Source organism: Melozone crissalis, unplaced genomic scaffold (assembly GCF_028551555.1).
Source record: "Melozone crissalis strain CALT ecotype California unplaced genomic scaffold, PUWL_Pcris_2 ptg000042l_1, whole genome shotgun sequence".
NCBI classification, from domain to species: Eukaryota; Metazoa; Chordata; class Aves; order Passeriformes; family Passerellidae; genus Melozone; species Melozone crissalis.
Genome location: NW_026535820.1, coordinates 38,250,255 through 38,263,669, shown reverse-complemented (window position 1 = coordinate 38,263,669; position 13,415 = coordinate 38,250,255).

The window sequence follows — 13,415 nt, the reverse complement described above, 5'->3', positions numbered from 1 at the left end:
AATAAATTTCTCTTTATGCCCTTTTAAAGTTTGAGCCTGCTTTGCTCTTCTCTTAATCCTATCTCACAGCAGAAAATAATTAAATAATTCTAGTAGGTGCACTTTCATTGGGCCAGCACGAAAGCCACTACATTATTTGGTGCATTGGCCAGGAAACTCAAACTGGCGAACCAAAACCCCTACATCAATCAAAGAGGGGCAGCAGCATTTAGAGCTTGTCTAAATCCCTAGGTGACCAGGGATTTACTTGAAGTCATAAGTCCTCATACTACATTAGTCCAGTTTTGCAGAGCAATTTCAGTGAAATCAAAGCCTTATAATAACCACCAAGCTGCCACAGCACAGTGGAGAAATGCCCCTCACATTCTTACAATTGGGCAGATGGGGGAACTACTGTGTTGGAACATGTATTCCCTGTGGTTTGATGTGTGGACTTTGACACATGGTGAGCATTTTTGCAAGGAAGTATTTTACCATAATTTAACTTTTATTGTAAGGCATGACACATCCTTTCCAGCTAATTGCTCTATTTTAGCTTTTTAAATGAACAGCTCTTTCTCTCTTATGTTTCAGCTCATATATTGTAATGATATTACTGCTGCTGTTAAAGGTGACCTGGAAATGATCTTAAATTATTTGCTTCCTGCTTCTTCATTCGTTTACAATGATTAAAAATGGCTAAGAAATTCTAGACTATTTCTAAATCACATCCCCTCCTCCTGCTCCACTCCCCCTTTCTATTTTTACTTTATATTTATATATGTCATCTCTCATGCTCCGGCTTTACCCAAGTTTGAAGTGCACATTACATATCCCTAGCAGACATTTTAAGTTGAAGAAGTAATAAAGACTTTTAGGACAAGACTCAGCCCTGTTCCATGATGTTCTATACAAATCCTTATGACTGTTGTGCTACTATCAGGAATTATCTGGCCTTCATCACCTCTGCACTGGGTCTGAAACCCTGCAGTCATTCCACCCACTTGTTAGATTCTTCACTTTGTGATTGATGATTTTGGTACTGATTTGCCTTACAGAGAGGTCAAGAGGCAAGAGATGCTGTCAGAAGACCTACAAGCCTTTGCTGAAGGGGAGGCAAACAGAGCACCCCTGTATTAAGGTATCGACATTCAAGACAATAGAACTCCCCAATCTCCCAATTCTCTCCAATTTATATGACAAGATAATACCTGTGAACGTTATTAAGAGCTATTCTTTTAGGTAAGAGATTCAGAAAAATTTCAAAAGAGAAGAGGAGAATTCTAAATTTGTGGGGGAAAAAAACCCATCCAAAGTCCATAGTTTAAAAAGGACTACTCTGCAAAGATGTTCTCTCACCCAGAGCCAGGTCAGAGAAGCAGCTGCATCTGGGAATGGTGACTATTCCTTAATCTTTCATTTTATGTGCAGAATAAAGAGATCAAACCAACTTTTAAAGCACCTGAGCAACAGTTTTGTTCAGCAAGGAAGAATAGTGTTCTTTCTTTCATATCTGTTAAACTGATGCATTTACTAGAGGTAAAGTCCCTGCTGGGAGTGTAATGTGAAAATCCACTCAGTGTGTGTGTTTCTTTATAAACTTTAAGTGCTAGTAACTTGATTAATTTAACTTTGCTTTTCCCTTCAACCCTAAAAGATGAGAACATTCTGAAATGTACAGTGAAAAATCTTGATCCAAAAAGGATTTTATTATATGCAAAACCAAATCAGATGACATTTTTTTCATAGAGAACTATGTAGGCTATAATCATGGAGTACCACCAGATCATGAGGCTGCTGAAGTCAAAAACAATTTGAAACCCACAGGTGGGCAAAGATCAATATGCACCTTTCTATAGAGTGTTGCAGAGATGACAAGCAAACAGATTAATCAACTACTGGAATAATAAGCAATTGATGTATTCAATATGGCTGGCTCCAGCAGTACAAAAACATGCCACCAAAACAAACAATAAGAAAGGTTTGCTGTTCTCAGGAGAAATTTCCACATCCTGCTCCCAAGTGTCAGACTTATACTATCAAAAAGAATGTATTTTAATCTCAAAGAAACTATTTGAGCAGCAGAGCACTCAAAATAAACAAAATACCCATTATTTGGATCAGGATAGATATATTTAAGATGATTAGCTCAAGAAAAGGTCCTGTTAATTTCTGATTAGGTTACACTTGTCATAACACAGTTTAAATTGTGAGTCTTCCACAACATCCCTCTTGATATTTCCTGAACAAAAAGAAAGGCTTTAGGAAAGCTTTTGACACTGTGCCCTATGACACTCATGGACTAGCTGCTGAAGCATAGGTTATATAACTGTACAGTGAGATAGTCTGAAATCATCTAAATCATAAATAAAATACAAGAATAGTTAAAAAACAATTCCTATAAATTGAATTTTAAAAGTAAGGTATGGGTGATCAAAATATTTCATTTCCCACAAAAAGAAAAAAGACACTCATGGTTTTAAACTAGACTCTTAAAAACCATGCACCAGTTCAAATTGAATCTGAGGTTTAGTCTGAGGAGGGAAAACTGAGAGTGTACCTCATAAAATAATAGTTTGAGGTATTTGGAATTTTTATTACCAATAAATTTTAATAAAAAAATCAAACAACTGATAATCTTTACTTCTATAGTCTGCGATCTTAAATATGATATCATGTATCTACAAAACAAGATTTCAAAATAAATCTAGGAGTCTTCTATAGACTAAACCGAGTTGCAAATTAGAAATTTAGTGATTCAATACTTCTTAATTGTTAAAAAATTTGAATCAGAGCACACTCCCTCTGCCTCCAGAAGTGCAGCTAATAAGCTACATTAGTTTCTACTAGACAGGTTTCTTTACCAAAAAGAATAATGATTTTTTAATAATAACTAAGAAATTTATTATAAAATATTAAAATATCATAAAATCTTCCAATGCAAGATATTGATGGAATTAACAGGAGATGGTGAATTCTGTTGACAATCACACTCCAATATGGACCTCTTATAATTCAGAGCCCCAGGAAAGGGAAATATGTTCACAACAAAGATTAAAAAAAGCTAAGAAAATAGTTTTTGCAACCATTGAGGGAAGTGTTACTAGTTTGTTGTTCATGTTTAATTCATTTTCCAAATGCTTTAGTCAAATTCTCAATAGCCCTCCATGTTAAAATCTCTTCTTTCCTGAAGTTATTTATGGGATAACTGATGGCACAGATCATTTGTCACCAAAAGCATAAGATTAGACACAAAAATAAAAAGCTGACAAAACATACTTCAATAGCAATACTTGGAATGGCAAGTGTATAATAGAACTTCTGAAGCACTTTTTTTTTTAATCTTCCGCTACATAGAATGTGTTTTCTTACTGACATCGGTAATATTAATTTCAGACAGACCAGGAGTGCATTATAGAAACTGTGACTGGAAAGATGACAAGGTTTTGTTTATTGGAGTATTTTCATCTGTCTACTTTTGACAAGGTCAAAAAACTCCTCTAATTCAAATTTACACTTGGCTGCTGATGAAAAGTAGCTGTATGCTTTGACATAAAGTAACCCACAGTATCAGGTAACAAACATTTGAAAACATTCCTACTAATAACTGAATTCAGGACAGCAACTAAGCAGAAATATCCATCTTTGTCAAACACTGTGCTTCCAAAGTGTTCTGCTAATCACTTGTAAGCACTGAACACACAACTCACTGAAGTCTCATTGTATTGTTTGCATTTCAGATTAACAATAATTCAAACAAACAAGAAGACATTTTGGAAAGTGTTGCAGGACAAATCTTTAGAACTCTCCCTTCTTAAAAACACCCAAACCAACCAAATAGAAAAACTCCAAAAACAAGAACAAACCTCTAAACTAGAAACCAATCAGGAAAAACACACACAGAGAAAGAGCTCCTTTTCTTATTTCCCACCATAATTAGTGTCTGTCAAGAAAAGTTACAGAAGCACTGTATTTTGTGGTGAGTGAGACATGGAAACCCATTAGTGAAAAAGTTTAAATCCTTCCAAATCAGCACTTACAAATCAGAGATGCCACAAGCCCAGGTAAACTAAGCTATCAATCTTTGCTCCTGCTGACAGAAATTCTTTCCTTGTCACAGAATTTTTGAAGGGGTTTCCATCTGATTCCTGTAGACTATTACCTAGATATGTCTACTAATGTAATGTTTAACAGCAATAAAGCTCCTGACAAGGTGATGTTAGATAGTCAGCTAGTATTTTCACATCACAGAAAATCAGTACTAAATATTTTTTGTGTTTGCGTCTCTGAAAGCAGCAACCACTCGTATGACAATGAAATTGATATTCTCTATGTGCACACAATATGTCTATGTGCATTTTATTCTCATATCTGAACTTAAACCAGTGCTACTCTCTGAATGCACAATAAGAATAATCTGTCTCAAGCATTAAAAAGAACATGCCCTTGGATATTGTTCTATTCCTTTCTTATTTATCTGATCTAGCAATGACTTTCACAGAAATGATATTCTTTTATTAGAATTCATTAATAAATTATGCAACTGGCATCTGAAATCCCAGCAATAGTCATTTGCATGACAGAAAACTTACACTGGCAGAAACTCTTTTTCAACAAGGTCAAAAATCTCCATCAGTTAGTTCTACATCAAGTCAAGCTGGTGAAGCATTAGGGCTATATACTTTCATAGTAGAAATCCTACATTAACATAGAATAACCATTTTGTTGCACATGCACAAGTGATGTAAAATATGCATTGAAGGTGACATCTGAAGAAAAAGAACAGCAACAGAAAACTCTCTTTCCTTTACTGCTTCTGAACAATGGACTTTCCTATGTCCTCTGAGGCCCTGTCATTGGCTTTATATTATAGTTTCATTGGAAAAAACACACCAATATAATTTTAACTTACCTTTATTATTACTTTCATAACCATTAAATCAACAGATTATTTTTAATAAAACTGGAATTAGGTCTTGTAGTATCAATTTATTTTTGACTACTTAGAGAGTTCTTTTAGCTGACTGTATATTCTTTGCTAGGCATGTCCTTTGATGCATAAGCCAAACAAACCTAGCATATAGGCCCAAAAATTGAAAGTTCAAAGGTAAATCATGGATTCTGACATTCATCAGAGCTGATTAAAAAAACTGAGAAGGCCTTGAAATATTTTCACACAAGGATTTTTCTGAAAGACCTCTTCTGTTTTTATAACTGTTTGCTTCCCTAACTCCTCTTTCACTTAGTTTTGAAAAGAGATGCATTTCAGAGATGGGAAAGATAAAGGATGGAAGAATAAAAGGACAAATTAAGTTTTCTTTATCCTATAAAGTGCTCTAGAGACCATCTTTATCTCGTTCTCAATGTGAAAAGAAGCAGTAAAGTAGAATTCAACATGAGTCCTGTATGAACCTATATAGGGTTCTTTCCCTTTTGTAGTGTAATTCATTAAACCATCACCTTGATACATTCTTCTCCATAAAACAGCTGCACAACATTTAGACTTCTTGTTCATTTACAGTCTGTAACAGTCAGATTTGTGTAAAGGAGAGGTTGGGAGAAACAAATGAGAAAAGCAGAAATGCCCAAGCTCTGTAGTTTTTCTTTCAGAGCACTGCTAAACCAGTCTTAAGTAGTCTCCAAAATTCACTGTATTACATTTTTTACTGATGTTATCCATTGCCTAGAAAAGTTATGAAACAATGAATACTTCTCTTGAAGGGTACTCATAAGTGATGCCTTAACTCTAGCACACAGTAAATCACAAACAGCCCTATGAACCCCTAAAATAAAAGTAGTTCTGTATTTCACATTCCACTCACTGTGCAACATATCCCACTAAAGTCTGCCTCTGGGTTAGCCTGCCAACTATTTTCAAATCCCAAATACTATGAATATTTGAGTGCATGTAGAGTGAGGCCTTAAAAAATTCTACATTACTAATCATTACATAAGTAACTTTTAATCAAGGAACTCATCAAGAAAGTAGGACAAGGCCAGTCCGGTCAACCTGAAGCTGATTATCACACAGATGTGTCATCATGCACTTTCTCAAAAGGTTTTGTTTAGATTTGAGAGCAAAACTATTTCTAGTATCAAAACATGTGTGTCCTTTTTTTCCTTTTCAAAACTAAAGCTAGCAACTGTGATTAGAAAATGAAATGCAAATACTTCTGAAGAAATATGATGAGGGGAACAACTCCATGATTTGTCATTGCCATCAACAGGCCTACACAGTACAGTGCAATTACTGTCAATGAGGTGAACAAGGCTAGGTACAAGTGAGGATCTTTGCCAGGCAAAATTTCTGTTCATATAATTTCATTCTATTATGCATAAACACCCTTCAGAGCAAAAGAGTCTCACCTCTAGAAGGACAAACTTCTAAAATGCTATCCAACTGCAGATAAAAATTAGATAAAATAAGACACCTGCTTTCTAATCTAACAGACTGGTTGGAGAGTTTATTTCTTGGTTTTCAATGTTGCACAGCAGCATAACCCAGGTTATGACTTGGATGAAAAAATTTTAAACTGCAAGCAAGTGTGGTGAGAAAACAAATACAGTAGAGCTCCATCAGTTGAGAAAAGCAAAATTAAAGACAGAAGCAGAGTGCTAAGACAGAGGTGGTCAGTAGCTCAAGGATTCCAGGGATAAAATACAAATATACAAAATGTTAAGGAAAGAAGCAGGTAATTGGAAAACTGCTCCTCATCAGCAGAGATGTTCAGCCTATGGGACCAATCATAGGATGGGATCAAAGTGACCAGTCTTCCCCTCTGACTGATAATAGCCAGGCTGACCCAACTCATAAGGGGACTTAGTGGAGGGTGACCAGCATATTAATAATTTACCAATATCTCATAAGTTCCTATTATGTAATAATTAATTGGTTACCTATTGTATAATTTGAAAATTTCTACTTTGCATTCTCTAACGGTGCAGAACTGCTTTTTGAAGAATGCAGATAGGAAGGGCAACATTAAATGCATTGCAGTTGTTATTTGTACCTATCCATCTGTGAAGCTGCCTAATGTGAGCTGGGTTAAATATGCTGATGTGAATAACACTTCATGGTTTGAGCAACGGCATTGAAAACTCTGTTTCAGTACCACAAAAACTAGCAGCCTTGGTACAGTGTACCAGCTACCATGTACATTGGTAGTTTCACTTGAAAATTTATTTTCTCTTTTAAATAGATTGAAATTCATTAGTTTTTTCAATTACTATGTACATGAGAATTCATGGTAAGGCAAGAGGCTATATGCTGAGAGAATCGCAGAAAGAGTCACTGATTGAAATGGGTCGTTTTATATCCACAATTTGTTGCATGTTTCAGACATACCATTGGAGGAGGGAAAAATAAACTCATCAAAAAAATCCCCAGACACTTAACCATATTACTTATTTTTTTCTAATTCCAGAAACATAGTTCACCAAACAAAAACTTTTCCAACTATCATAAGTATTTTTTATTTAGAAATCTGGCAGGTGCTGAGAACTGCAATGCCTGGCCCAGAAAACTTAATCATTCATTCAAATTAAGGAAAAACCATTTTGTAATCAGAAAATCAGTGGAAACCATGGATTTGTAGATCTCCTGCAACATCTGTTTAACTAGAATTGCTCCAGTCAGAAACCTGTGCTATATTACATCGCACAATTTGAGTATTTGCCTCCACCCTGCTCACCAATACTTAAGCCTCTGCTGCTAAATCTCTTACCATCCACAGAAGCCAGTCTCCCTCACTTTTGGGGTAATCCCTCCTCTAACACCCTTTCATTTCCTAAGGCGCTGGAAACCACTGTGTATTCTGATGCAGTACACCACATCACTTTTCCTCCTCTATTCCCTGCTTTTTTTCTATTCCCCCTTACCCCTAGTGCTCCTCTCAAAAGTAAAACTGCAAGATAATGGGAGAACAAAGAAAACAACTTTTGCTTTTCAGTTAGTGCTTTCATTCCTCCTCTTCCTTTTCCCCTCCCTGCTCTTTGGATGTTTAAAAGGTTGTATGTTCTGCTCAACTCTATTGCCTCTTACCTCTGTCTCTAACTGTCAATGACCTCCATGTCAGGAAAAAAATCAGCTCATAGACATGAAAATCTGAAAATATAAATATACCATTTTTACCTCATTTTGTTCTACAATACTTTCCCTCTTTAGAGACAAAAAACCCTCTTGCCCCAAATGTAAATCTTAAAAGATATCAACAGGTTGTTCTTTTTCCTTTCAGATAAAGTGTCATTAAGTACACATAAAATTATGAAGTCTGTATTCCTCCATCTTTTATTTCAAGGCTTTAAATGTTTTTCAAGATAAAGCAATAAAGTTTTATTCTTTTTTCAATTTGTTTTTGGTCTGCTGAGACAAAATAAAATATTTGCAATATTTACTCCAAATTAGCTGTAACAACATGGTCTAAATAAAGACTGTCTCACATCAGTCTATTACAAAGAATGACTATTTACAGAATTTTAGGTGCTACATTTTATTCTCAATTCTTCACCCTCTAGAGAAACTAAGCTAACAATCTGCACAGATATCAACTTTTAAAACCTTATTTGAGGAGCATAGAGCTAATTTTCTCATAGTATATCACCATAACGGTCAAAATTGCTTGACACAAATTAGAGTATTTTCCACTGGCTGGACAAAGAAATAGCCTTCAGAAAGCAACCAAAGCAGCCCATCAACTTACATTTCCAAAAAATCACAGCTACTCTGAATGCTTTAGGTAGCAAAAGTGATTTATAGATTGTTTTTTGCTGGAGGTTCTGAGTTGTCAAACATGAAAATATTACACTTACACAACTCTAAAAGGGTGAGGAAGACTAATGTAGTTGTTAAGGATTCAAAAGTAGATATTAAGGTGTGGAAAGATGAGATGTTTCCACATCCCTTCCTCTACGCAGACTCAAATATAGTCATGACACATTTACATATATGGCACATCACATAGCCAGTATACTAAAACATTTTAAATCACTGTCCTCTTCCCCTGACCCTTCCCAATACCATTTTTCAAATGACATATCCTTCCCTTTGGTTTTACCTGCCCTCTCATTTTCCGTATACACACTCAATTTATGAATTGCCTTTGAAGTATTTTTATATCAACCTTCAGCTTCTCCCAAGATTTTTATTCTTCATTGCCTAGTGTACTTCTGGTGTCAAGGTAGAAATGTGACACTGTTCTTGCAAACAAGAACACTGAACTTCATTTTCACATCCTCTGTGTAGATGGAGACTTTAAATACTGGGATTATCTTGGACAAACTTGTCTTCCAAACCCAGTCACTCATCACTGGCTTGCACGAGTGGCACATCTAGTGTCCCTCACGGAGGAGAAAGCACTTTGACAGAGATGCTGGTGTCACTGCTAAGATGAACTCCCAGTGTGGCTCCCACTGAACAGCTCTTTGCCCAGTCAGGCATCCCTCCAGATAACACCCCCAACAAGTCACAGTGTTTAGTCCTCAGCTTCTACTTCCCTGGTTCCAAGTAGGTAAAATAAAATGGCTGCAAGAAATGTGTTTTTTCCTGAGGACTATGGAACAAAGCAACAAAAACAAAAAAAGGAGAACCAAGAGTTACTGGTTGAAGAGCAAAAGAAGCAGAAAGGCCAAAATCAGATTTGTTCTGGAATTGCCATGCCAATTCAAATCTTAGTCCAGGTTTCCTTCACAGAGTATCTACAATTGCTGTTATCTGTTACTCTGTGGAATAGTTTCCAAGATAGCTAGGAGTATTTCAGAAAAAGGCAGAAACATGAACTCTCTTCACCGCACTGCAGTTATCCTCACAGACTGACAGATTGCCTAGAAATTTAGATGTTCTGTACAAAGCCAACTCATGTGAAAATTAATGCGCTATGCATAACCCAAAGGGACATGTCATAACATCACCCATAATCAACAGTCAGAACCATAATGCATTAGTTGTAATGTTTTATGGAAGAAGTGCCTGGTAAGATACAGAGGGAGCACTGTGTATGGTAATGTAAGAATATGTATTTCAGTGCAATGCTTAGTATAGAGAAGAAAAAAATATGGGCTCAAAGCAGCATTCCTGCATCATTTCCCTCTCACATCAGGAAATTTCAAGTTTAAAACAATATTTTGTGTTGAATACCAAGTAGATGAGCCTCTGAACCACAGCAAAACATTCTTTTTGCATAAAAGACTTCAAAATAGACATAGACAGTGATACAGATTTTAGATGCTCATTTCATCCTTTGTATTGCCAGGACCCTGAAGGTCTCTTAGTTGTTTGTTTCTAAACTAAAAATTAATCCACTTTCTTAAATCTTAATATATATAGTCAGTGAATTCTCTTCCTGAGTTAAGTCAAATTTCCTCTAGATTCAGACATTATTTCCTGCAGATGTCTCTGGCAGTCAGCTGCATGCTTTAGCAAATAGCATCAGGGGTTACCTGATATCTCAAGAGACAAAGCAGCCGAGTGATAAATCTCTACAAATGGAGACAGTTGCTCTACCAAAGAAGCAAAGGCCAAGTTTAACACTAAAAATCCTGTCATCAGACACATTATTTTCTATTCTGAAACCTCACAGCCTTGCTATCTTTTCTCCCAAGCATGTAAGACCACTGAAGAACAGAAAAAAAAAAGTAATGTATATCATCTTTGCAACTGCAACTTGTGGATGGTACTTTCACCTTTCTGACTTTGAATGTACTCTCCTGGAAAAAAGTAGGGAAAATAAGCACTTACTTAAAGTCAGCTCATAAGAGAAGTAGACATTTATGAGAGCCTCTAAAATAATGTGATTTTCTAACTTGAAACTTCCATCAAATTTGACCTGAACTAAGATGAGTTAAAGACAATGCAATAAATCTACCTGTTCAGAGTGTCACTGCTGCTAGTATAAGTACAAGTTCAAGGGAAAAGTTTTTTGAAAAAAGTCTTATTTTTTCTCCCTGGAATTAGCTCATGAGTAGTTCATGTTACACCCTGGATCTTAAACAAAAGTGGGTATGGGGCCCATGAACCAGTGAAAAGCTCTTTTGCTAAATCCTGAAAAGTGGTGTTTTCTCTGTTGAAAGAAAAGCTTTCATTATCACAACATGGTAATTTACATCCAGGCAGCCTGAAATGCAATTGGTCTCAACACTTCAGCAAGAAACAGGTACTTCATGCAATGGCTTATTTAAGAAGCATTTACTTAAATCCCTTAGAAACTATAGTATGTAAATGTCAGTTTCTCATCTATGGAAGTAATTTTATTTTGTTTCCTTCTAATAGGCAGCTGGTTCCTCCTAGAAGAGAGGTCTTTTTTGATTTTTTTTTTCCTTAATTCACTTTTGAGCTCTTTATCTTTCCTTTAACTCACATACAGATTTTGGCCATTTCTTGGATACAATTTGTCTAATTTTGTTGAAGTATTATTGACACATGTAGCTATCCCAATTATCTGTGAAATGGGTGATCTCCATTGAAAATGAGGAGACCTAGGGGGAATGGACACTTTCACCACCTAAGTAAACAGGGAACTAGCAGTGCCATAGAATAATTTTACAGTGGGGCTTTGAGTAAATAGATCTGCTTTGGAAATGATAAATGTTCATTTGTGAAGAGAATACTGAAACTCCCTTTTGAAAAATATTACTTCCTGAGGAAATTGGACTAGAATGCTTACAGTGAAATATTTTATGAATGGGACAAAAATATGTCTTGGTTTTTAAAATCAGTCCTAGAAGTATAATTAAGTTACAGGGGATTGTTTGGGAAGTTATTCTGAGCTTTTTCTTTTTTCCCTTGTTGTTCTAGCATGAACATGGCATTATGAATGTATTCTATGAGTTTTCTTTTGCAGTTAAATAAATAAGCATAACAATGTCCAGTTGCCCTTAGACAAAAGATAAAAACTATTCTATCAGGTTTGTACATACACAGGAATTAATTAGGTCCCCATCTACATCATCTTTCACCCTAAGGTCTAACTGGTAGACAATTCTAAATCTTGTTTATTGCAGAAAAGGCAGTGCAGCAAATATGTGATTAACTAGTTCCATAGCATGAGAGATATCATAAGAAAATATTTAAGTAACATGCTGAAAACCTAAAGGATGTTGTTCATTGAAAGAAAATAAAGCATATTAAATAAAGACATTTTTAATTAATCCTTTTTATAATAGAAATGAACAAGATTTCCAGGAAGGCAGACCTTTTCACAATGACACCAAAGCCAAATGTCCTATAATAGTCAATAAAAGCAAGAGCAGATTCAGTTATGTAATTTGTAGCTGGTATGTTACACCACAGTTCAGTAACCTTTGGCAGTTACCTAAATAAAACATTGCTTTTCTTCCATGAGATTCAGGCTTCAGGGAATATCCTGGAGGCAACAGGTCGAATCTAACCAACAGGTAATACTCATCTCTAAAAAAGAATGTCAAAACCTTAAACTACTGACTTCTATACCTTACCTAATTCTGTATACATTATCATTTCTATAGACTATGGATCAAATCTTTTGTGGCCAAAATAGTTACAAAACAGACAACTGAATTAAAGGCTGAGAGACACCTGGAAAATAAGCTTCCTTTCTCAACTGAGGGGCAAAATCCTTAGAACAGAGATTGTGCCTATTAATACTGGTAAGTGAAAAAAAGTGTAAAATATAGTATGCACCAAAACATTTTCAACATTTACAGCACAATACTAACAAAAATAAAATTCAATCTTTCATATAAAACACTTTCTAAAGATTTAAGCTACAGCTTCTTACAGGATTAGAATAATGGTTCAGGAACAAGTTGACTGAAAAAATGACTCCAACTTTTAGAAGTCAATTGGGATATCATGTGTCTAAGAAAGTTAAGGGGATTTCACACATCTTAAATTAGTTTTTTTTTGTGTCAAATCCGACCAAATAAATAGAGGCCTCCCCTGATTTAATCCACTTTTATAAGCACGTAGAGGCTGGAGTGTAGTTTTTCCCCCATAACTACCTCACAATATTTGAATAGGTAGTGTATTGCTCCTGCTCTGGCATAACAATTGCCTTTAGTTTTCTGTCAGTATTTATCAAATGTATCTCCTGATGATCTAACTATATTGATGGATTCAAATCAAATGGTCAAGTTTGAAACCTGAATGATATCTGAGTATATTGTTCTTTGGTATTTTCTTAGTCCTTTTTCATGATTGAGGCACATACTTCTGCATCTTTTTCAGGAACTCTTATGTTAACTAATGAAAATTATTTTCTCCTTAGATAATCCACTGAGGTAACCTGATATACCAAATATTTTTTCCACCCCTTTAAATTGAATGAGAATATAATTTAAAGGAGGAGGGAAACAAACCCTAAAACCATCACCAAATTATCATTATCCACTCCCACCTACATCTGACTTTGATCTTGAAGTGAAAGAGCTTCCTGTGGGCAGATAAGGATCACCTACATAAACCT